Source organism: Haliotis cracherodii, unplaced genomic scaffold, assembly GCF_022045235.1.
Source record: "Haliotis cracherodii isolate W230 unplaced genomic scaffold, xgHalCrac1.p SCAF_7, whole genome shotgun sequence".
NCBI classification, from domain to species: domain Eukaryota; kingdom Metazoa; phylum Mollusca; class Gastropoda; order Lepetellida; family Haliotidae; genus Haliotis; species Haliotis cracherodii.
The window spans coordinates 29,392,280-29,417,994 of record NW_027266330.1 but is presented as its reverse complement, the minus strand read 5'-3'; positions in this window follow the sequence as shown (position 1 = coordinate 29,417,994).

The following is a 25,715-nucleotide window of genomic DNA, read 5'->3' as shown; positions in this document are numbered from 1 at the left end:
AACTGTACAGACGTAGGGGATTTTATAACAATCCACGGATTTGTTCGTCAAAAGTTTTATCAATGTCTATCCTGTTTGGGGAGTAGATGTCATCAAACTGGAACTCCTCACCCAGCAATGGTAACCCACCGGATGTCCATTATGTAATGTCTAGTGTTTGAATGACAAATTGTTTTCAATAAACCGTTATATGGAAAAAGACAGTTGTTTGGTGAAATAGTCAAGTTGATATTCGCTAGTCACAGTGTGCAATGAGGCCGACTTATCAACAGTCATTTCGGAGACATAAATGCAAAGTTTAATTAATTACGTCCACTCTCATTTATTGCATTGATAATTAAATCCAACGTTAATTTCAAAATTTACAGTACATACTATTCAAAAGAAGTTAAAGAACACCCGATTCTTATATATGACTATGGTTAGTCATGAGAGAAAGCGATAGAACGAGAAAGCGATAGCGCGAGAAAGCGATATTTCCCATGATATCATCATGCCGTACATTAAAACGGTTTTTGCTGATATTCAGTGATCCATTCCTATAATTCTCACAGCTATTTTGCCACTTATGATTATAATAAATGTGTTACATATTCATACATAATGCTATCTCGTTTGGTTTGAAAACACGCATGTGTTCATTTTCTTGTAGGGTAGTAAATATTAAGCCAGATTCAGACTATTCATAGTTTCAATTTGTTCATAATACCACCCCATTCTTCCATCAATCTTAAAACTGAAACTTAAAAGGATAAATTGAACTGGAACAAATAATGATTTACATAGAGATCAAATATTGACAAATAATTGTCAGTATTATCAGCCACTGTTTGTATTGTTTTAAATGTCCAAATAATTATTTTGTCAGTCAACAGATTTGTTGAAGCCACACACACACACAAACCCCACCACACACATACAAAATTTTGACAAAATTATACTTATGATATACATAAAATATTAGAATGATAGCTGATGTAACATATGTTATGGATAATCATTGTAATGCACTTCATATTGTTATCAACGTTAACTATGTGGTCACACTAATTAGGATGTCTCTCTTTATGTGTAGTTTACACAAGTACACATATCAACTGTGGTAACGCCACAGCGATGGGGGCAGTGGGGTAACCTAGTGGTTAAAGCGTTCGCTCGTCACGCCAAACACCGAGTTCGATTCCCCACATGGGTACAATGTGTGAAGCCCATTTCATTTGTTTCCCGCCGTGATATTGCTGGAATATTGCTAAAAGCGGCGTAAAACTAAACTCACTCACTCACAGCGGTGTTTATCAAAATACTATATGCAAGTACATATACTTGTAGATTTGCACAAAACAAGAGACACAGCTCAAGTTGATAATCAATCAAATAAAAAAGAAGAATATTTACGGACAATAGTTTGACACACAGTAACATCATATACCACTCAAAACAAGTTATGGAACACCCACAATGATAGTGAGTGAGTGAGTTGAGTTTAACGCCGCTTTTAACATTATTCCAGTTATATCACGGCGTGTCAGCTTAATGTGGGAGGAAAGCCCGAAGTGATGCAGGTCTCAGATGTTTACCACTTCGGTGAAACCCACGAGCACGGGTATGGTGCTGACAAACCTAGAAACATAATCGGGGCGAACCGGGATTCGAACCCACAATCATAGGTTTCTGGCGTGCCCAAGGGACGCAACTCTGCACAGCGAGTCCGGGCGCCTTAACCCGACTAATTAACTATACTCTTCTTTACTTCTTTTGAAAAGTTTATATTTTGATTTTAGCCTGGTTTATTTAGAGCGTATTGCCATGATCCGCCACGCGCTTCCGGCGTGAAGGTCACATAAAACTAAATAGGGCCATAAATCAACCAATTACATTTTACGCAGAAATCTGTGGATTGTTTTAAAATCACCTACATCTGTACAGTTAAATTATGTTTAAAGAAAATAGTGTGAAAGTTCAACATTCCCTCCCAATTGAAACAGATAACACATGCGGCCCACCTGTAGTGGTCAAGTGGGGATATGGCTTACTTCGAGAAAGCGAGAAAGCGGGAAAGCGGGAAAGCGATAAAGCGATAAAGCGATAGAGCGGTAGAGCGACAAAGCGATAAAGCGATAAAGTGATGTCCCCTCCACCGAGATTCCATTGGTTAAAAGGCTGTTGATTTGTCCAACCCTATTGTGTCGCCAGTGATTTACAGGAAACTTCCACTTTCAAAGAAGCATCGGGTTACCAGAACGTGATAAAATGGTTGCGGCTTATGATATGATTCACAAATATTCAAATATTTTCTAACTGCTTATATCTGCTTTATTATTCATCGTGTTGCGTTTGCATGATGTCTCAGTAAGTAAAGTGTTAAGGATGGATATAAGATGTGCATGCGTTAATAATTTAAAGGTTCCTTTGACCGGGATCGAACACGCAAAACTGTTCTCTTTTGTTTGCACGACACATTTAGTATAAGTCTTTAGAGTAACTCCCTTATGAAATTGATCATGACGGGCGCCAAGTTGAAAACGTATCTTACTTGTGTGAGTGAGTGAGTGCTTTTAGCAGTATTCAAGCAATATTACCGCGGGGGACACCAGAAATGGGATTCACACATTGAACCCATGTGGCGTGACGACTGAACGCATAAACCACTAGGCGACCCCACCGCCCCCTTTCTTGTGTGAAGTGAAACTAATCCATAATTTAACATTACTTCAAATTATGACGTACCTTTATTTACAAGGCTGCATATATAAACAACACACGTTTAAGTGCGCAGATTCACACAGAACTGCTTATCATTGATTGAAATGTGCCCGATCTGGCGCTTTATTTTTATTAATTTCAAACTTTCTGTTCTTCTGGTAACGAAGTATTAATTACATTTACCTTTACGGAGTTCAACACGTAGTGCGTGAGATCTTGCAGATTGGAATGTAATTCATCTCTCACAAGATTGCAGATATATATGATCCTTTCCTTCTCCAAACGGCAGCGTCCCCGAACTTCTTCATGTCTAATGGATTCGAGGTGCCGAGTTCGTTTTCAAGAAAACACGGTCTTTCCTTGTGCGCCCTAAGCTTTCAAACAAGATAGTCGCAGCCATGTTGTTTTTAATGACACGCTTAATGATGACCCAAAACCTTCATTAAGTTAACCACGTCATTAAAACGTACAACTACATTTAATGATACGTTAATGCATAATTAGATAAATCAAGGGGGTTAAAACACTATTCTATCATGGAAAATCCGAATTCTGATTGGTCATTCAACAGTATCATTTCATAAAAACACCCCATCTGATTAAAACAGCCGATTTGACGGCCGCATCACCGCGGATACTCATTTATTTTTCAATAGCACTTCTTTTACAGTCATTGTTGGTAGCCATATTTTAATATCCATACATTTATTAGCTATATAATGCAATGATGCTGTCACAACAATATTCAAAGGATGTGTGGCAATACGTATCGTGCAGAAAACAAGCTTTTCTATGTACGACTGTGACATCATATCTTTTTTAAAAGAAGTTTTAAAGTATTAAATAAAATGCTAAACTCGCTCCCGTGTAATACCAATTTTATGAAACGAGTGAATAGTTCTGATGAGTGATGTGAATCAGATACCAGAACTATTCACGCGGTTGATAAGACTGGAAATATACGGGTGCGTATTTAGCATGATTGTCTTTAATACTTTACAACTTCCTTTAAAACAAATTCATGTGTGAAAAGGCTACGCGATCCACAGCATTATCCAATTGAGTGTAACAGAATAAAACTTCAAACGCGTCAAAAGTTAACACGTACCTTTAGAATACAGGGGTCCCTTCCACAAAGCGATCGTAGCGCCGAGGCGATTGTAACTCCCATACTTCAACATAGACTTATAATTCGTTGCGCTACGATCGTCTTGTGGAACGGGATCAGAGACTAAATTACCCATAAGCCTTCCTTCATCATGGCCTCATGCTAATCACAAGTACGTATCTTGCTGGATATCTTTTGCGAGTATATAGAGGTAAATATAAGGTGAACGCCATCTAAATGTCCCCGTACGATCTTCCAAGGGTTCAGGAAAATGACAAACCTCCCCAAAATTGAGAAGTCAGTCAAATGTCGCTAGACCTTGCCATTGCAAGCCACGATGATGACCACGTGGGCCCGAAGGTTAAATCTACCAGCCGGGGTTGGTTGGTTGGTTTGTTGTTTAACGCCGCACTCAGCAAGATTCCAGCTCTATGACGGCGGTCTGTAAATAATCGAGTCTGGACCAGACAATCCAGTGATTGATATCAAGAACATCGATCCATGCAACTAGAATCGATGACATGCATCAACCAAGTCAGCGAGCCTGACCACCCGATCCCGTTAGTCGCCTCTTACGACAAGCATAGTCGCGTTTTACGGCAAGCATGGGTTGCTGAAGACCTACTCTACCCCGGAATCTTCACGGGTCACTCGCCGGGTGGTAGTAGCACAGTCAGGCAAGAACGACCACTTACCTTAAGGTTATAAAATCCATAGAAAAAGGAGAATTAACCATAGAATTGAAGATGGTATTTCAAACTGGTTTAACTCAAGCGAGTCAAGTTCGAGTGTCAGTTCAGTTGGTAGTGAACAGTTCGATGTTGTCGGTAGTTACCATCGTTCCGTGAAGATTCCGGGGCATCGGCAATATTTCAGCCATATCTTGACGAAAAGTTATACATTTTACAATAACAATACTACAGATGTTTTAAACTAGTTTGAGAACATAAAATACAATATTATAAAAACGGGCTATAGATAGCCAGTAACCAAAGGGCACCACACTTGGGACCATGGGGACCGCCTCTGTTATCGGCACGGTTCACCAGCGAGATTTACACCATCCCTTCAGCTGCAGGCGAGAGTACGCAATTTTAGCCACTAATTCAAGTTCACAAATAGTCTTAACTTCATGGAAACTCCATCGCGTCGTCTATAATCTCCTTTTCTAAAGACCTGCGAAGATCCGGGGTAGAATAGGTCTTCAGCAACCCATGCTTGCCGTGAAAGGTGACAATGCTTGTCGTAAAAGACGACCAACGGGATCGGGTGGTCAGGCTCGCTGTCTTGGTTGATGCATGTCATCGATCCCAATTGCGTGGGTCGATGCTTATGATATCAATCACTGGATTGTCTGGTCCAGACTCGATTATTTACAGACCGCCGTCATATAGCTGGAATATTGCTGAGTGCGGTCGAATAGTTCTGGTATCTGATTCGCTCTCACTCGTCCTTTACTATAACTATTCACTCATTTGATAAAATTGATATTACACGGGGCGAGTTTAGTATAATTCTATATGTGAAATGTAAAAGCGTACGCGATGTGTTTTGACTTTAATTTAAAGATTAGTGAGTGCTGAGTTGACACATCCGGGGATTTATCAACTACGAATGCAAATAAAGATGGAGACATGCGTGCACCTCAAAAGTTTATTTTGAGCGAAAAAATTTACAACAAATGTCTCTGCTAATGTACATTTACTCCACTAACAAACTTAACGTCGTCAGCTTTTTTGTTTTCATTCGACATCGAGGAGAAGTTTCAAATCAGGCGCCGACTGTCAACTTGTTTAGGTTGGCAGGATCCAGTATAGAACTTCGTGAGCTGACAAGCCTTTAAGAAGTGGGCATCCCTCAAAATTCTAAGCAAACCTTGCAAAGGTTACGTTTTTCACCGCACTTCACTATTATGACGTCATATGGCTCATTGTGACGCAAGGTATGACGTCACAGTCGTATAAAGAAAAGCGTGCATTTTGCACGATATGTATTGCCACACATCCTATGAATATTGTTGTAAGTGCATCTTAACATTTTGTAGCTAATACTTGTACAAATTATGAAATATGGCTACCGACAATGACTGTAAAAGTAGTAATATTAAAAAAATATCAGCTTCCGCGGTGATGCGTCCGTCAAATCGGCTGTTTAAATCAGATGGGGTGATTGTGATTTGATACTGTTGATTGACCAATCATGGCTGCGTGTTTGAACGCTTAGGGCTCACAAGGACCGTGCTTTCTGAAAACGTTGGTTGGTTTGTTGGTTTGTTTTTTAACGCCGCCGTAGCCACGAACACGTTCGGGCACGCTATCGTTTAGAGAAGGAAAGCATCAGATATATCTGCTATCTTATGAGAGATGAGTCACATCCCAGTCTGCAAGATCTCACGCACTAAGGGTTGAACTCAATTCAAGTGAATGATTGATAATTAATACGTCGTTAACCAGAAAATTTAAAACAGGAAGTTTAAATTTAAAATAAAAGAAAAATTATACCGCCACATCGGGCACACTTATGGCGAAAAACATTTCAATGAATGATAAACAGTTCTGCGTGAGTCAGCGCACTAACACATGAGTTGGTACAGTTATTTATGCAGCCTTGTAAATGAATATACGTCACAACATTGCAAAGTAATGTAAATTCATGGATCAGTTTCACTTCACACAAGAAAGGGGTTAGCCTACAGGTTTAAGCTTTCAGGCTCGCTGACTTGGTTGATGCATGTCATCGTATCCAAATTGCGTGGATCGATGCTCATGATGTCAATCCCTGGAGTGTCTGGTCCAGACTCGATTATTTACAGATAAAGACATATTAATTTGAAAAACAAGTCATGACGTCAAAAGACCCGTGAAGAATAGGTCTTTTGGCAGAAAAGGTCTTCAGCAACCCATGCTTGCCGTGAAAGGCGACTATGCTTGTCGTAAGAGGCGACTAACGGGATCGGGGAGACAGGCTTGGTTGATGTATGTCATCGATCCCAATTGCGTGGATCGATGTTTATGATATCAATCACTGGATTGTCAGGTCCAGACTCGATTAGTTACAGACCGCTGTCATATAGCTGGAATATTGCTGAGTGCGGCGTTAAAAAGCAAGCAAACAAACAAACAGGCAATGACGTCAAGAAGAAAGGTGAGTAGTTCAGTACATTTCATGATGAGAGCTGTACTCCATTAATAATGTTGCAACGTGCGTCAAAGTACACTTACACAATCAGGTGAATTTGGTAATTTACATATCAGATAGGGCCACCCATTTCTCATATTCTTATATTTTTTCAGGTTTCATAATTTCTTATAACTTGGGCTAATACCTAAATGTATATGGTTTCAATACCGAATTATGTGTTGAAAGTTTGGTTCCACGTAAACAAAACAATAACGAGAATTTATAGCTAAAATGAATAGAATTATCATTATAATTAAACCGTTCACCTGTTATCAGAAATGGGCGAACCACTGTAACTTGATAATGCCCCATATTGCTTGACGACGGCCAAGTGACGTCATCAGATTTTTTTCTATGACGTTTCAATATTTGTAAAAGTGGGTCAGTGACATTCGTGTAGATTGCACTAAATGTTTCAAAACCGATATATTGTTGTTTATTTTTATTTGATAACAAATTCTATCCATTTTAGCTGTACTAACGGCAACGCTATTTTCCAGGGCATTATCATTTGCAGAAGCCCTCGGCCTTTTCAACTGCACTCCTTCCTCGGGTAGTTAATGGAAGACCTCGGGCTTCTGCAAATGATAATGCCCTGAAAAATAGCATTACCCTTATAATATGGTAATATTATTGGAATGCATACTAGAAAATTATCATCGAGAGAGCCGAGTAGGATAAGGATACGTTTTCTGGCCCATTGTACAATTCTGTTTTCGGGAATGGTTGCAGATATGTCTAACAGGTCATATTCTAATTAACATAGCATGATAAATGAACATTGATAGATTCTTTGTCATTTGTAGACATGATCGATGTCAATTTGTGTTGAGTGGGATGTACATAAAAAGGCATATAAATATTTACATATATATTATTAGGTGGTCGTATTTTGGACAAACTAACAGAAAATGAAACTAATCATCAATCACATTTAAACCACATTGCTCACATATTCTCAATTATCTGGCTCTGTTTCTATGTCAATGAGAGCTGCATCTAAATTGTGTTTAACTTTTTCTAAACCTTTTAGATATCAAACAAATAGTATTCTTTGGAAATAATTGTCTTAAAAAGATTGCAATAATTGCATTTTCTGAACTTAAAACATGCGATGACTATTTTTGTAAGAAAATATCCTTAAGTCTTCGGCGAATAGATACTAAAAACGAATCTGGATTGTTAAGTACACATTGATTATGCCGAACATTAACATTCATTTAATAACGACTTTACATTATATACCCAATTGCGAATTCCATGTTTTCAAACAATATTGTATAACATTATAACATTTTCCAGGTAAACTATCAATTGGCATTTTAAGAATCTTAAACCAATACTGTAGAATTCTAACATGTTGAAATACATAAAGTGGTACACGTCCACATTCACCTGTTTGCCTGTTTGTTGTTCAACGCCGCATTCAGCAACATTACAGCTCTATGACGGCGGTCTGTAAAATAATCTAGACTGGACCAGACAATCCAGTGATTGATATCATGAGCATCGATCCACGCAATTAGGATCGATGACATGTATCAACCAAGTCAGCGAGCCTGACCACCCGATCCCGTAAGTCGCCTTTTCCGACAAGTATAGTCGCCTTTTACGGCAAGTATGGGTTGCTGAAGACATATTCTACCCCGGAATCTTCAACCTAGATTTACCATAACACTCGATGTACCGCGCTGAGTCACAATGGCCAAGTTCTACGTACAGCGGAGCTGTGCTCCTTTTCCTCTATGCGCGTGTATACCGCTCATTCGTCTTTCGGCGTCATGGTTGAAAATCGATTTTCGTCTTTCATGGCAAGCTATTTTTTTATATCGAATGTGAAACAGAAACATACAAATCCATTTCATATAGCATTATGTCATTCAAATATTAGATACCTGTTCGTTCGCCCACAGTTTTCCTAAAGCTGTCTAATGAAAAAGAGCGTGGTGGAATACTTTTAGCTGCCTACGATAAAAAAAGAGGCTTACTTTGCTTGTCTCTGTGGGCATAACAAAATCTCGGACAATACTGTTTTTTCAAACTAGTCTTATATGTGCAATTTTACGTTCTCAGATAGTAAACGTAACATTCTACATCCCTGCTTAATGTTATAGTCAGCGCCAAGGATTAGTCAACACCGCAGTCTCAACTTAATGCAGTTTATTCAACTTCGAGAGGAAAACCGGAAGTGCCTGTTTAACCAAAAGTTGAAATAAACAAAAGCGAACGCGGACGCGTGTAGTGGCGCAGAGGTAGATCCAGTGCCGCGCGATCGGAACTCTTGCGCATTGTTCACATTTCAGAAATATGTGAGTCGAAAATAACTCGGCATTGGTAATGAGGCTGTTACGCATGCGCACACATAACCGGATATGTTGCAGATTTGTACCAATGTTTTTGGTCGCCGCCTGTTGGCTGATAGCGCTAGGCTTGTGTCGCGTACCAACAGTGGAACCAGTTTATTGCCGTGCTACATGCTTACAGTGCCTGTCTTATGTTCGAGTGACATATTACGGTGTACAAACAGCTCTTGAGCCATATCGAACGCCGTATTAAGTTGCCTGTTGTTGGTGATTCTGCTCCTAACTGAAGCAGATGACATCATCCATTGTATCATGACGTCAAAGCATTTCAACGTGACGTCAAAATAGTAAACCGTGATGTCAAGTGTCTCATATATTCCAGCTATATGACGGCGGTCTGTATATAATCGTGTCTGGACTAGATAATCCAGTGATTGATATCATGAGCATCGATCCACGCAATCGGGACAGATGACATGCATCAACCAAGTCAGCGAGCCTGACCACCCGATCCCGTTAGTCGCCTTTTACGACAAGCATTGTCGCCTTTTACGGCGCACGGGCGGGTAACTTACTTTCCGGTGGTTCAAGCAAAGCGTATTTTCACTGTAGTAAAGCTATCATTTTTCTTTCACTGCTATGAAAATAACACTTTCCTAAACTTTAGAAATCTCAGTTGTTCACACTTAGGTGATCAGGATCGGTAACTTGGTTGATGCATGTAATCGTATCGCAATTGCGTGGATCAGTGCTCATGATGTCAATCACTGAATTGTCTCGTTCACAAATGATTATTTACAGATGACATTTAGCTGAAATATTGCCAAGTTCAGCGTTAAACAAACAAGCAAAACAAACTGTTTTATAGTATTGATTAAAACAACAAATGTAAGCCAATTCTACAAGTATGACTCGGTAAGTCTGAATGCCACAAGTAAAAACACGATGTCGTCAGTTGTTATCATTAAAGAAGGGAACAGTCTAGGCCAAACAAGGCGATTATCAAGCAAACTGGTGAGATGGAATGGGGTTTAACGTTGCGTTCAAGATTATTGCACTAATATAGCGACGTATGCACGTGTGTGTGTGTGTGGCTGCTTGTACTAGTCAGGACTGATGCCGACTTATAGTGCTAGTCCACTGAGATACCTTTCCGCAGTTTAACATGAATACCCCACTCAGACACAGTATACTGACTCAGAGCCGACCAGTCCGTGTTTTAGACCCTAAATGCCGAGCGTCAGACAGGGTAACAACAAGTACCATCTTATAACATCTTTTGGTATGACGTAGCCGGGGATCGAACCCATGACCTTCCGCTCTCCGGGCAGACGCTCTACCTCAGGACCACGGAGGCGGTCCTCCAGCTAACAACGCTTTATTTTATACACACTGGCTACAGAAACTATAATAACATCATTCAACAACCCACTCTGTGACGTCTTTAACTAATAACAAGGCATCGACCAGGGACAATACTCTGGAAACATAGTTTAGTTATTGGTTTGTACTCAAAGAAGAATACATCCATATGTAAATAAGGCGCATCATGTGATGCAAATGATTGTTCGCCAACATGGACAGTACACAGATGGTTGGTCTACTTGGCTAAACTCCTAATTAAAATGGAAATTACACGGTCAGTAACCAGAAACAAACCTTTTTAGGTCTTTTTGTAATCCCGGTCACGTCACTTTATTTGCCTAAGAAAAACGTTGTATTTGTTTGCATCCTTGTAGATTTGTAAATTTTGCAGCATGAGTGAGAAGTGAGGTTTTACGCCACGCGTGAGATTTACAGATTAACCACCTCCACAATAAAACAGGAGCGTGTTGTTTTTTGTTGCACGCCGTAATTTGCAATATCCAAGAATACGCCTGGCGCCTGTAAATAATGAGGTCTTTAACAGACAAAAAACAAAAACGTGATTGCCTGTATAAGGAACGACCGCCGTTCGTTGACACGTAATCAACCAACTCACCGAGTCACTGACCATACATCCATTTAGTGGACAGTCTCCGTTGTCTACTGGTAGAGCGTCCGCCCGCAGAGCGGAAGGTCAGGGGTACGATCCCATACAAAAAGACGTGAAAAGATGTTACTTGTTGTTACCCTGCCTGGCGCTCGACATTACTGAGAACGGCGTAAAACAACAAATAGACAAACAAACAAAGACGTGATCACACCAGCCGTTTGCGAAACGGTGACAAGTGTTCCAAGTTGTGGGTGACCTCTTCACAATGTCATGCCTCATGGAAAGACAACGGCATATATAAGTCACAATATTAAGTTCGTAAAACATTTAAAAAAAAGGTTTATCTCAACCACTACCCTCAGCTCCGGAAAATCATTTGGTTTCTTTCTAAAATGTGATTATCATTCATGAGCTCTATTCTCAAAGGTCACATATATCGCAATATGGAACTCCTTTACTTAGGTATCATTCTTTGCATACAAACGGGGGACAGAAGTTGACAGTTGTATCCATGGCGTCGCAACACAAATCTTAAAATCATTTCCTGATGTATTCACTCGGGAATTTGCTTGCAACGCCAAATTTTCTATCAGTTTAAACTACAAACAAGTTCGTTTCACGCCAATATTTCCCATTCACATTCTTTGCCAACAAAGCTCCCCGACTGTAGACTGTTGCAGTTTTATAGAGGAAGGAGGAGACATAGAGAATCTCACCCGAGTGTCTTTTGATGTCAAATATATCAACACACTTTGATAAAAGTGGGAAAACTCCGAGGTTTGCCGAGGATTTTTTCCACTTTTATCAACGAGTGTTGATATATTTGATATCAAAAGACACGAGGGTGAGATTTTATTTATCATCCAACATAATTCTTCCAACTTTTTCAGTTTGTAGAAAGTAATAAGCAGTGTCTTAAGTGTAAAAAGTACTGCTAACAGCTTCCGTAGCAGAGCCATTAGTGATGCCATTTGATTGTGACGTCATGGTAACCAGTGACATCACAATGGTCTGAAAAGCATTGTGATGCAATTTCATTGCAGCGATATCTACAGTATAGATATCGCTTGATCTCACCCAAGCGATATCGCCTGTGGGAGCCAGTTTTGGATGATAAAAATAAATACTTCTTTTGGCTAAAACCTGAAGCATAATTACTTTTCCATTATTTTCTGAAACGATCTTTCGTTTTTTGTGGTTTTTGAAAATGTCCATTCCCTCAGAAAATCAAATGCTTCGTTAGTCGTTTGCAACAGTGAAACGGCTCGCCCCGACTCTAAGATCGTTCATTAAAACCGGTATGTAGTGATTTCATTTCCGTTTTCTCTTTTCTAAGTCCTGCTTCTCACCTACCTACCAATCCGTGAAGATCCGGGTTAGCATAGGTCTTCAGCAACTCATGCTTGCCGTAAGAGGCGACTAACGGGATCGAGTGGTCAGGCTCGCTGACTTGGTTGATTCATGTCATCGTATCTCAATTGCGTGGATCGAATCTCATGATGTCAATCACTGGATTGTCTGGTCCAGGCTAGATTATTTACAGACCGCCGTCATATACCTGGAATATTTGCTGAGTGCGGCGTTAAACTACAAACAAACAAACAAACAAACAAACAAACTCACTGTACAGATTACAAGATTATTCTGTTCATTCTCGACCTCGAACTCAAAGAGCTTGTTAAAAGAGTTAACAGTTGGATTTCTAACTGAATTACGATGCCTGTCGGTACCGTTTTTGTTTGTTTGTTTGTTGTTTAACGCCGAACTCAGAAATATTCCAGCCATTCGTAAATACACGAGTTCGGACCAGAAAATCCAGTGATTGACATCATTAGCATCGATCTACGCATTGAGTGAGTATGGTTTTACGCAGCTTTTAGCAATATTCCAGCAATATCACGGCGCGGGACACCAGAAATGGGCTTCACTCAATGTACCCACGTCGGGAATCGAACCCGGGTCTGCGGCGTGATAAGCGAACGCTTTAACCACTAGGCTACCCGACCGCCCCTCTACGCCTTTAGGACACGATGACATGTATCAACCAAGTCAGCAAGCTTGCCCACCCAATCCCGATAGTCGCCTCTTAAAGGTTTTAGGGACGGGTTTTTGTCAGGCTAACAGAATATAATAGAATGTGGTATATTATATTATTCGTGAAAATACCACTGATACAGCCTTTACAGACTCCAGTAATATCACAGCGGGACTCCAGAAGTGGGCTCACACATTGTACCCATGTGGAAATCGAACCTGGGCCTTCGGTGTGACGGGCAAAGCTTCAGCCACAAGGCTACCCCTTCAGCCCCGCTGTAGATCTAGTGTCTTTATCTACCTTGGTGTTGAGTGTAAGGGAACTTGATAACTGGAACGCATCTTCGATGCACAGGATATTTGACAGTCAAGAGTATACTCATATTAGACTGACCCGTGAAGGTAGAATAGGTCTTCAGCAAACGATTCTTGCCGTAAAAGGCGACCGTGCTTGTCGTAAAAGGCGACTAACGGGATCGGGTGGTCAGACTCGCTGACTTGGTTGATGCATGTCATCGATCCCAATTGCGTGGATCGATGCTCATGATATCAATCACTGGATTGTCTGGTCCAGACTCGATTATTTACAGACAAACCAACAACAACCAACCAACAATCATATAAGACTGTATTACCGATGCTCAATGTTTCCCGAAGATTTGAATTAAAAATTTGACAGGGGATTTAAGGGATAACAGTCAAGAGTTGCATGTGGACGTAAGCTAATCGCGACCCTTGAAGATCCGGGGAAGAATAGGTCTTCAGTAACCCATGCGTGCAGTAAAAGGCGACTCTGCTTGTCGTAATAGGCGACCAACGGTATCGGGGGTCAGGCTCGCTGACTTGGTTGATGCATGTCATCGTATTCCAATTGCGTGGATCGATGCTCATGATGTCAATCACTGGATTTGTCTAGTCCATACTCGACTGCTTTACAGACCGCCGTCATATAGCTGGAATATTGCTGAGTGCGGCGTTAAACAACCAACAAGAGCTTATCGCGTATGTGTACGCATTAGAGTGAGTGAGTGAGTGAGTGAGTAAGTGAGGGCAAGTGATTGAGTTGGTGTAACGCCGCCTTCGACAGTATTCCGGTTAAATCACGGCGCATTTGCTTTATGAGCAGATATGGAATATCAACTATTTGAAAATATTTAATAGTTTTAGTTTTAATAATTTCACACCGTTCTACCATGGGTCGTACTCGAGGTTGACTGTTTATTTTATCACAGGTCCTCGAAACCTATACCTACGATGCAAATTCGAGCCCCACTCTCATCATGAAATCATTAATTAAGTGTCAAGATAAATAACAGTTCCTTCAGTTCAATTACGGTTAGACTAGTAATATAAACGTAGGCATGAATAATTGATAACCAACTGTCATTTATGAAAATTAACGGATCGGTTAACAATAGAGTGACTCCACAGATGCGTTTTAAGTACGGTTAGTGCACGTGAAAGGATATTTATTACACCTGGGATTGCTACTCGTTAATAAATAATATAGCTAGTAACGATTCTGTACCACGTTGCCCTCATTGTTCATTTTACAGATAATTGAAACGGACTCCATTCATTAAATATAAAACTGTTATGACGGAAAATGAATGGACGCACATAATTGTTAGACCGAATAAGAATCGATAGAATGATGTAACGGACGTTAAATCTGCTAGAGGTCCGTAATGATTGACACGTGAACCAATCAGACACAGCAGGTCAACTGGTTCAACGGATGTATGGCAAGCCGTTTTTGACATATATTACCGAATTACTAATATCTTCAATTGTTTTAAAGATATTTTGTATTGAATTGAAGATATCGTGAATTGGAGATATCTTGAATGGAATTGAAGATATCGTGAATTGAATTGAATATATATTAAATGGAACTGAATTAAAGACATCTTGAATGAAATTGAAGATATCTTGAATGGAATTGAAGATATTGTGAATTGAATTGAAGACATCATGAATGGAATTGAAGATATCTTAAACACAGATAATTGTAGATATCTGTAATAACATTTTAGATATCACGAAATGAATAAGGGTACATATGAAAGGAATTGGTGAAGCTTATTACTGATATCTTGAAAAGAATTGCTATCTTAAATTTAATTTATGACATCAAAATATGATTTAAAGATATCAAAAAGTCATGTTTTGTTTTCATATCAGTAATTCAATTCCTGATATCTTGAAATCTTTAAAATTATTAATGATATCTTTAATTTGATTTTTGATATCAGTAACGGTCAGAAATAATGGTATCTTGTATTGAATAAGAATATCTCCAATTGAATAAAAGATATCCAAAACGAATTAATGATATCTGTAATGCATTTGTGGATATGTACAACTTATTTCAAGATATCTTTGAATTTATTTCTAATATGATTATGTACAGTAGGATGGTAATTGTTTAATGATACCTAAAATACATGTAGAGATATCACGAAGTATTTTGTTGATATCACAGTAACATTTTAAGATTTCAGTAATTGTATTTTGGATATCAGAAATGAATTCAAGATATCTTTATTTTTTTTGTATCTTTAAAACATTGATATTTTTAAATGGAATAACGATATCTTTAAAACAATTAAAGATATCAATAATTCCGTAATAAATGTGAAAACGGCTTGTTATATGGATATCTTAAAATAAATATGCATTGACGAAACTGGCCAGTGAGTAACAGTAGGTATGAGGAAACATTGCCTACAGAATACTTTTTAGCGAGCGTGTCCAACGAAGTTTCAATTACATATATATATCTTTTAGATGATCCCAAATGGTCTGCTCTTGGCTCATTTACGAAATCACCATGACGAGCATTACGACAACAGAGTGTTGCAGACTTAGTACCAGGTTAACAATCCGTGAAGATCCGGGGTAGAATAGGACTTCAGCAACCCATGCTAGCCGGGGAAGGTGACTAACGGGGTGAGTGAGTATGGTTTTACGTGGCTTTTAGCAATATTCCAGCAATATCACGGCGGGGGACACCAGAAATGGGCTTCACATATTGTACCCATGTCGGGAATCGATCCCGGGTCTTCGGCGTGACGAGCGAACGCTTTAACCCCTAAGCTACCCGACCGCCCCAACGGGATCGAGTGGTCAGGCTCGCTGACTTTGTTGATGCAGATCATCGTATCTCAACTACGTGGCTCGATGCTCATGATATCAATCACTGGAGTGTCTGGTCCAGACTCGATTATCTACAGACCGCCGTAATATGGCTGGAATATAGCTGAGTGCGGCGTTATACAAGAAACGAACAAACAAACAAACCAGCCTAGAGAATGCTTCATTTCTGGATCTACGTTGTCGTGTAGTCAAGGAGAATCTTTTGCGATTTTTTTCACATTTGGAATGAATCAAATGATGAGGCACCGATGAATCCCAGTAGACAATGTAGATGTGCTATCTCCTTGATGGGGGCGAATCTTTACGCCAAAGGAAGTCATTTGTATTTATTTACTTTGAAGAGACTAAAAAATAACTTTCCACATATGATAGTAAGCACACCCAGGAGTATGTAACATGACATGACAGATCGTATTGACCCATATTGTGTGATCCTATACAGGCGGCTAATCCTGATATACTCTCTTGAGACTGAGATGGAAAGCTCAGACATATCACTTCCCGACACAGAAGACAGTGGTAGAGCAGTGAGCCCTATTATTCATCGTCAACGTACTTTCCACTACCCCCGCGGGGACTGTGGGATAGAACGAGTCACTGGCAACCTGCGCTTGAACAAGGCCATTTACTGGATCGGGTGGTCAGGTTCAGTGTGACTTGGTTTGATTGCGGGTCAGCGTACCCCGACGGCGTATCAGAATCGATTATTCAGAGGTCGCCGTAACTTTAACATCGCCATTGGTTCCATAAGGATTTTCTGAGCATCCACGGCTCAATTCCATCTGAAGACTTGTTGTTGGTTTTGTTGTTTAACGCCGCACTCAGCAATATTCCTGACTCGGTTGAAACATGTCATCGATCCCGATTGCGTGGATCGATGCTCATGATATCAATCACTGCATTGTCTGGTCCAAACTTGATTATTTACAGACCGCCGTGATATAGCTGGAATATTGCCGAGTGCGGCGTAAAACAACAGACCAACCAACCACTCCCTGTCAGTAGTTTAGAACAGAGTCAGAGCTGGTTTGGAGCTGTGAGTGTCCATTGTTCTTTAGTATTAGTGATGAAACGTTTCCTACTTGGATGTTTCTAAATCGGGGAATAATCGATACACTGATAACAGGTGGTGTTTGATAATCAGTAGTCTCCATGATCAATTGTTTCTAATGAAACACCAGCCCTGCTGATAGATTGTCTAAGATAATAATAATATATTGTCACGCATGATAATAATAATGTATTGTCACGCAAGATAAATTCTCCCTGAAAGAATAACACGTTTTTCATGACTAATTGCGTGTAAAAAAACATTATACTCACAAATTGTCTCCAAGGCTATACTGATTCTGTCATGGTAATTGTTAGTGATGATAAATACCCTTTGAATACGTAATGGAACACTTTCATAATATATAGCTTCTGATGATAAATCCGGTATATGAAAGTGAGGGAGATTTGTCTTCGGCACACATCAGATGCCTACGACGGGGTGTAGGAACTGCAACTATAATAAGAAAATCAAATATGGATTATTCGGAAGCAGCACTGCCGTGCCAAGCCGTTGTTTCTAATCTGTTCAAATAAAATACAGCTAATTCTACATATCAATACACAAAATATATGAAAACGTCAATGCCTATTTGTGGCAATACCTGAGACACCCACAACATCACCACTCCCATCCCACCTCCGGGGTTACTGGGTTAGCATTGGCCCTTGGTCTCAGAATAGGTCTTCCGGGGTAGAATAGGTCTACAGCAACCCATGCTTGCCGTAAAAGGCAACTATGCTTGTCGTAAGAGGCCACTTATGAACGGGATCGGGTGGTCAGGCTCGCTGACGTGGTCGATGCATGTCATCGATCCCGATTGCGTGGATGATGTTCATGATATCATGTCACTGGTTTGTCTGGTCCTGACTCGATGATTTACAGACCGCCATCATATTGCGGGAATATTGCTGGAGTGTGGCGTTAAACAACAAACAAAACAATTTGATTAATTACGCGGCTACTAAAAAAAAACAGTTGCCAAATCACAAAATACACACTTCCATTACAGAAAACTCCATCTGCGCTTGCGATTTATCATCGGTTTACTGTCGTGCTGAATGCTTGTCAATGATCAAACATTTGATCATAACAGTAAACAGCGGAACAAATGAGGTGTGCACAAGCTTAGTGTCTCGGGGCCACTGTCTGGATACAGAGATTACGGAATAAATCATTGATGCCTGCACCACCTGTTCCATATAATTAACCAAAGCGACAAAACCCTTTCCATATTCATCAGAAATCTCAACTAAAAGTCCATTGTGCGCTTCCGACAATATCATGTGCAGTTGTTTGTGAATCAAATAGTGATGATACCATGTGTTCGCGAGAAGTTGAGTGAATACCAATCTAATTCAAATCAGATCTTAGTTCTCGCTACCGCTAAACAAAGATCTGAGGACATCCCATAAGGCGTCATGTCAGAACGACCTTTCATCCGACCAATCAAAGCGTCGCTTACCAGATCATGAAAGTGACAGTCGGAATGTGATTTCTAATCATGCAGCCTCGAAAACGTTAAAACGGGGTATTCCGAACGATAGTTACGAGCTTAACGACTGAATATATACAATCTAGACCATATATTAGCCATTCTAGAACGTTCTTTTGTTCAGGTTTCCAATTTTTAAGCGAGAATTTGTCAAAATATGTTCGAAGCGTAGTCGCCAATTTGAAATTAGTGCCGTAAAGCACGAGAAAGCTGCCTCCTGATTGGCTAATGTTGGCTTCTTGTCAGTAATTCCACTGGTTTCAGAGTTTGCGAAAGGTCGGTCTGACGTGACACGTAATGGGATGTCCTCAGATCTTTGTTTAGCGGCAGCGAGAAGATCTGATTTTAATGAGATTCAGTGAATACTGCCTTAACGGTGGCGCCAGTCACAAAATGTTCACCTGATACAATAAGGGAACATATGGTACAAGTCAAAATAGGGAATTACATAGAGAATCAGTCTGCGTCTACAGTGGCATGTCCTCAACATGTCTTCCACAAACCAATTTGAAAGCTTGATTGAGGCTTTGATTGGTTGGTTTGTTTGTTTGTTGTTTAACGCCGCAATCAGCAATGTTCCACCTATATAACGGCGGTCTGTAAATAATCACGTCTGGACTCGACAATCCAGTGATTAATATCATAGTTTTGTTTGTTGTTTAACGCCGCAATCGGCAATATTACAGCTATATGACGGCGGTCTGTAAATGATCGAGTCTGGACAAGACAATCCAGTGATTAATATCATGTGCATCGATCCACGCATAAAATTGGGATCGATGACATGCATCAACCAAGTCAGCGAGCCTGACCACCCGATCCCGTTAGTCGCCTTTTACGACAAGCATAGTCACATTTTACGGCAAGCATGGATTGCTGTAGACCTATTCTACCCCGGAATCTATACGGGTCTGAGAAAACAGTCTCGTAGATTAACATCTGCAGCTAATGGTGTTCAAAGGTCGTTCTTGCTGGTCAGGTTTCAGGAGCGGTGATGGAATTTCTCGTAATTTCTGCCAATCTGCAAATGCGTTCTTATTGTCTCTTTACGACCGAAATGTGCCGTAAAAGGCTGCTATGGAGGTCAGATTCGCTGACTTGGTTGATGCATGTCATCGTATCCCAAATACATGGATCAATGCTTATGATTTCAACCACTGGATTGTCTGGTCCAGACCCGATTATTTACAGACCGCCGTCATATAGCTGGAATAGTGCTGAGTGCGGCGTTACACAACAAACACACAAACAAACAACACCCGCTTGGAGGAGGTGGTGTTCATCTACCGCCCGGACAAGCAACTTGGGTTGTAGACTTTCCAGGGAGCTGATACTTCAATGGGAATATATACTGAATCATTGGTACACTCTTGAGCATGCTCATCCGTGCCATGGTGTCTTGGTCTCTATAAATCGTCGATACAAAAGTCACTGTGTTCCAGAACCTTCTGGATATTTCAGTTGCTCATATAACGCCCACAATCCCCATGCCCGCCCCTACCTCCCACAACCCACCAAGATGATCAAAGGAAGCATTCCCTGTGACCTTTCCATTCGTGCTAATGGTTGGGCTTAATTAAATAAGCTGGTAAACACATTCTAAATGTGCGGGTCTGATAAAACCAAGTGTTAACGGCAACACCACTTTGTAGCGCGCCATGCTCTAATCTGAATCATATCGGCTGCATCTCAACAGCATCTTAACAGCAACTTCCGCCCATAATTACGAGGATAGACACGACCAATCCAAATGAATATTACTCTTAGCTCGCTTTTGAAAATATAAAACGTCCACGTCGGATAATAACCTCTCTTTTATCCGCCCAAAAAGATTCCACTGGCGGTGATAATATGAATTGAACATCGAAAATGATTGATGGCACTGGGGCACCGTTCCGCTGTCCCGGCTCTACAATCATCGTGAGTCAATGCTGAAACATGGGATTGACAAAAATCACCTAAGCACTAAGTTAGCTTTGCGGAGCGGCGGTACCCAGGTTTTCGCGAAAAGGGTTAGCATGTGCTGCCCTAACGGTAGCTACCGCAACTCACACAATTTGCGTAAATAATAAGTTTCTTTGTTGCCTGACGCCCCACACGTGTTCTCCTGTCATGCGACTGCATTTAAATTTAATGCGATATGCTGTTTGGTCAAAGGTTCTGTCGCTGACCCGTGAAAATCCGGGTTAGAATAGGTCTTCAGCAACCCATGCTTGCCGCAAAAGGTGTCTATGCTTGTCGTAAAAGGCGACTAACGGGATCGGGTGGTCAGGCTCGCTGACTTGGTTGATGCATGTCATCGATCCCAATTGCGTGGATCAATGCTCATGATATTAATCACTGGATTGTCTGGTCCAGACTCGATTATTTTACAGACCGTCGTCATATAGCTGGAATATTGCTGATTGCGGCGTTAAACAACAAACAAACAAACAAACAAAGATGCACAATCGCTTACAAGACTCCCTTTGTTGACCCATGGGATGGTGGTCTTTCAGTATTGAACTAAATATCCACAAACTGCCCTGCAAAAGAAAGTGTATACCCATGTCTGATGGGGGCTAAAAATGTAACGAACAATAAACGGTTATTCGATGGCGATGAGTGAGTATGGTGTTACACCGCTTTTAGCAATATTCCAGCAATATCACGGCGGGGGACACCAGAAATGGACTTCACAGATTGTACCCATGTCGGGTATCGAACCTGGGTCTTCGGCGTGACGAGCGAACGCTTTAACCACCAGGCTACCCAACCGCCCCTCGATGGCGATGAAAAAAATGATACAGGTATCATAAGTGTGTTTTTGGACCTCAAGTTTGCAATATTTCGGCGACTGTTTTCAGCAAAGTAACGTTTTGACAATGTTTGTAATTTTATGTTCAAATTCAATGTTCAAGTGTCTACTGACTTTTGCCCGGCAGTTTAACCCAACAACCCCACACCAATGAACGAAACAAGCAAAAATGGTAAAGTACGTTAATTATCATACTTATTTCAAAATATGTAGTAGACATGATGATGGAACCCAGGGCCAACTTGCACAAGCGATCTTAGCGCTAAGATGATCTTAACATGGGCTTACAATAGTCTTAGCGCTAAGATCGTTTTGTGCAAGTTAGCCCAGGTCCACAAAGAGCTCAATAACGAGGTCCATATTATGGCAATTCGTTATTGCAAATACTTCACTTTAGGTTGAATGTCTATGCATTAACGCTTTTCAAACTCGATTGTTCCAAAGCTCAAAGTGTACACATGTCCATCACTTAGTCTATCAATTGCCTCTCTCATCATAAATTGCTTGTAAGAAATTGGCCTGTTTAATAAATTTTAAATATGTATGTGAATAATTAAATGCTTGTTTTTAACTTTGTTGTGATGCTACTATTAACAGACATTATTGAAGGCTCTGTCCAGGAGGTTAAAGTACCGTAAAATATTGCCCCCCCTGCGTGACACGTAATCCTCTCATAATCAATGTAACTATCATCAACCAGCGTTGTTAAGCCAACTCATTGACGAGTATTTTTTAATATTGGCTAGCATTGTGCACAACCATCAGTGGCTAGAGTGATGACGTAAATCCTGCTTGGGTATGATGCAGGAAGCAGAGGTACTCTAAGTCCCCACGATCCCCAGCGAGGTGGCCTAGCTTTGGTTACTGGTGGCCTATAGCCCGTGTTTAAAAGCTGTATATATAATATTGTTATGCTCAAATATGTTTCATGAATTGTTTCTAAATATAGTATGCTCAAATATGTTTTACAACTTATTTTAAACAAAATTTTGCATCAAAGACTAAATTCTAAATATATTAACATGGTCTCGTGGCCATATGGCTGGGATAATGCCAATGCGACGTTAAATTTTAACTCACTCACTCACTCTGCTTGGTCTGCTACTTTGGTGGGATCAACTTATTGGTTCTGCCGTTGACAGAAATCCCGTGGGTGCAGGTTCAATTAAAGTATATCTTTATCAGTCTGCATCAACCACAAGGCTTACGACGCGTGCAGGGTCTTCACCGACGTCACTTCATGCGATTTGTTACAACAAAGAAAATTTCAGACGAATATCCGAATACCCATGAAGTCAGGAATAATTGATGGGTATATATTGGTAGGAATAGGTGGGTATATCAGGTCAGTATATGACGTGGGTATAACATGTATAATATCGGTATTTATTATTCGCCCGTGTGATATATCACTGTTCGATAAGTACAGCTGTATTACACATTGTGTAATCACATCACATGCGGACGGGACTAATTGTGGCATCAACTGGTGGACGTCGGCAGCACTGTGCAACGGTACTCTACTCCTTGACCGATAATATTCTCCCGACATCCAAGCAAAATTTTAAGATTCACAGGTCTTATAAGTTCGTCGGAGATTTCGAAATGCACTTATGCACAGTGAAGGTCAAAGATCGCGGCCTGGTTAAAATTTTATAAAACGTATGATACGTTAGTCCGTGTCGGTCATTTCATAATGTCATATGCAGATATGGCTGTATAATTGGCAAAATTTACATTTTCAACATGGCTGCCGTGGCGGTCATGTTGAAAATCAGATCGGAATACTCGGAGCAGTTCTTTCTAGAGACAACATAACTATGATTATCTATAGGCCTTGTTGTTTCCGAGGAGATCTAAAAAATGTAAATGTTTTCGACATATGGACAGACGGACAGCAAACAATACGCTTCGACATAAGCTTACCTGACCCTTGGTAAAGTTGTTTAATGCAGGTCACTGACTTCAAGATAGGCATTTTTGTAAAAAATGTGCGAAGTATACTCAAGAAAATGTGGTACGTATTTTGAGATTTGCAGGTTTTACTGAATATTCGAAGTACGGATATTCCATTTGGGTCATGTCTGGTGTCCCGCGCCTTGATGTAGCTGGAATATTGCTAAAGTCGGTGTAAATCCCAACTCACTCACCCATCTCTTTTAGAACCGACGGCTTCAGGTTCTTTGAACATTCTACAGTTCCACAAACTGAATCTTGATCGTTAGAATTGAGAAAAGTGCCATCGGCATTTGAAATTGGCCACCAAAGACGTTTAATTGAAAGCCAAACGTTGGCCGCTTGACAGCTTCTTTTGTTAAAACTGACTTGAAAGGACAGCATAAAGAGAGAAATCCCCATTCAAAGAAAACATGCTCACATGACAGTCAGAAAACCTCGTCTTGTTTGGTATTGACTTTGTTGGAAGTGCCATGTCACAATTGTGTCGTGGTACTTTGCTTTTACATTATGAACAACAGTTTCTGTTCTTTAATAAGTCCTTTGTTATGGCATTAGCCAGTACGCTCTCTGATGTGTCGATGAGAGTGAAAAACGACATTAACATGGCTTACAATCAAGAAGATATGTGAACAAAATCACTTAATGCTTTCCGCCCGCAGGCAGTTTATAATGCAACCTTGTGGATGTTTGGCTTTTAAAAACACGTTTGACAATTTGGACATCACCAAATTCGAACTTAACAAGGCAAACAAGAATAGACCTCCTAATAAAACTCTTTAGCATCTTCTTTTGTGGCAATATATTCTTGCCCACATTGTCAAAAGCTAATCTCACGAACGTGCCTCAAGGCAAAAGGTTTCACTGAAAATAACGGTCACATCAACCATTCGAAGACAGCGAAATCGAAATTATAAAAAAAATAACAAAATGTTGTTGTGCTGAAATCAGTTGACAAGCTGTGTTAATGTGATAGATGTCACATGTTCGGTTACTTGAAACACGGGTAGCCCAGTGATTAAAGCCTTCACTCCTCACGCAAAAAATCCGGGTTCGATTCCCAACATGGCTACAATGTGTAAAGCCCATTTCTGGCGTCTCCCGCCGTGATATTGCTTGACTATTGCTAAAAGCGGCGCAAAACAACTAGCTCGTGATGTTGCGATTTTAATTTCATTTATTCTTAATGATAAACGTTTCAAAGGGTTCCTTAACCACATTAACCGTTTTGGACCAGGCAGCAGTCACATGGACCAATTCAAACGCATTCTTTGTAATAGCCTCAAGTGCCCTTAGAGCATACATAACGATGCAAACTGTTTAAAGTTTCTCGAGGCTAGTCTCCATGCTGTGTCTAGGACTGCGTGGTCAAAATACATCGTACTCAGTGCATGCCGGTAATCGGGAACAGTACGACAGAAACGGATCCCAAGAGAAGGAGAACATAATTACTTACGTATATAAATAGATTCGTAATGTTTCAGGAGTTAAAATAAAGAATGAAGTAATTAAAGATCTTCCCAAAATCAAACATATCGTTCACTGCATCTATATTCGTAATCTTTATGCATGGTCTAGCTCAACGGCGTGGCTTTCCAGCCTGTCGGTAAAAGATAACAAGCGGATATCGCCTTGTTGAGCCTGTGAGGAGCCTGCCTACTTGATAGGCTGTTTAATTGACGTACATTTATGTGGATAAGTACGGAGCTTATCTTATTCGGGGGCGGTCGCGTAGCCTAGTAGCGTAAAGCGTTCGCTCGTGAAGCCTAGGACCCGGGTTCGATTCCCGACATGGGTGCAGTGTGTGTAGCCCATTTTTGGTGTCCCCCACAGTGATATTGCTGGAATATTGCTAAGAACGGCGTAAAACCAAACTCACTCCCTCATAATCTTATTCGATACTGTTGGATTGTTATTTCGTGTATGCGTAATTAAGTTATAAGTTAATTTGTGA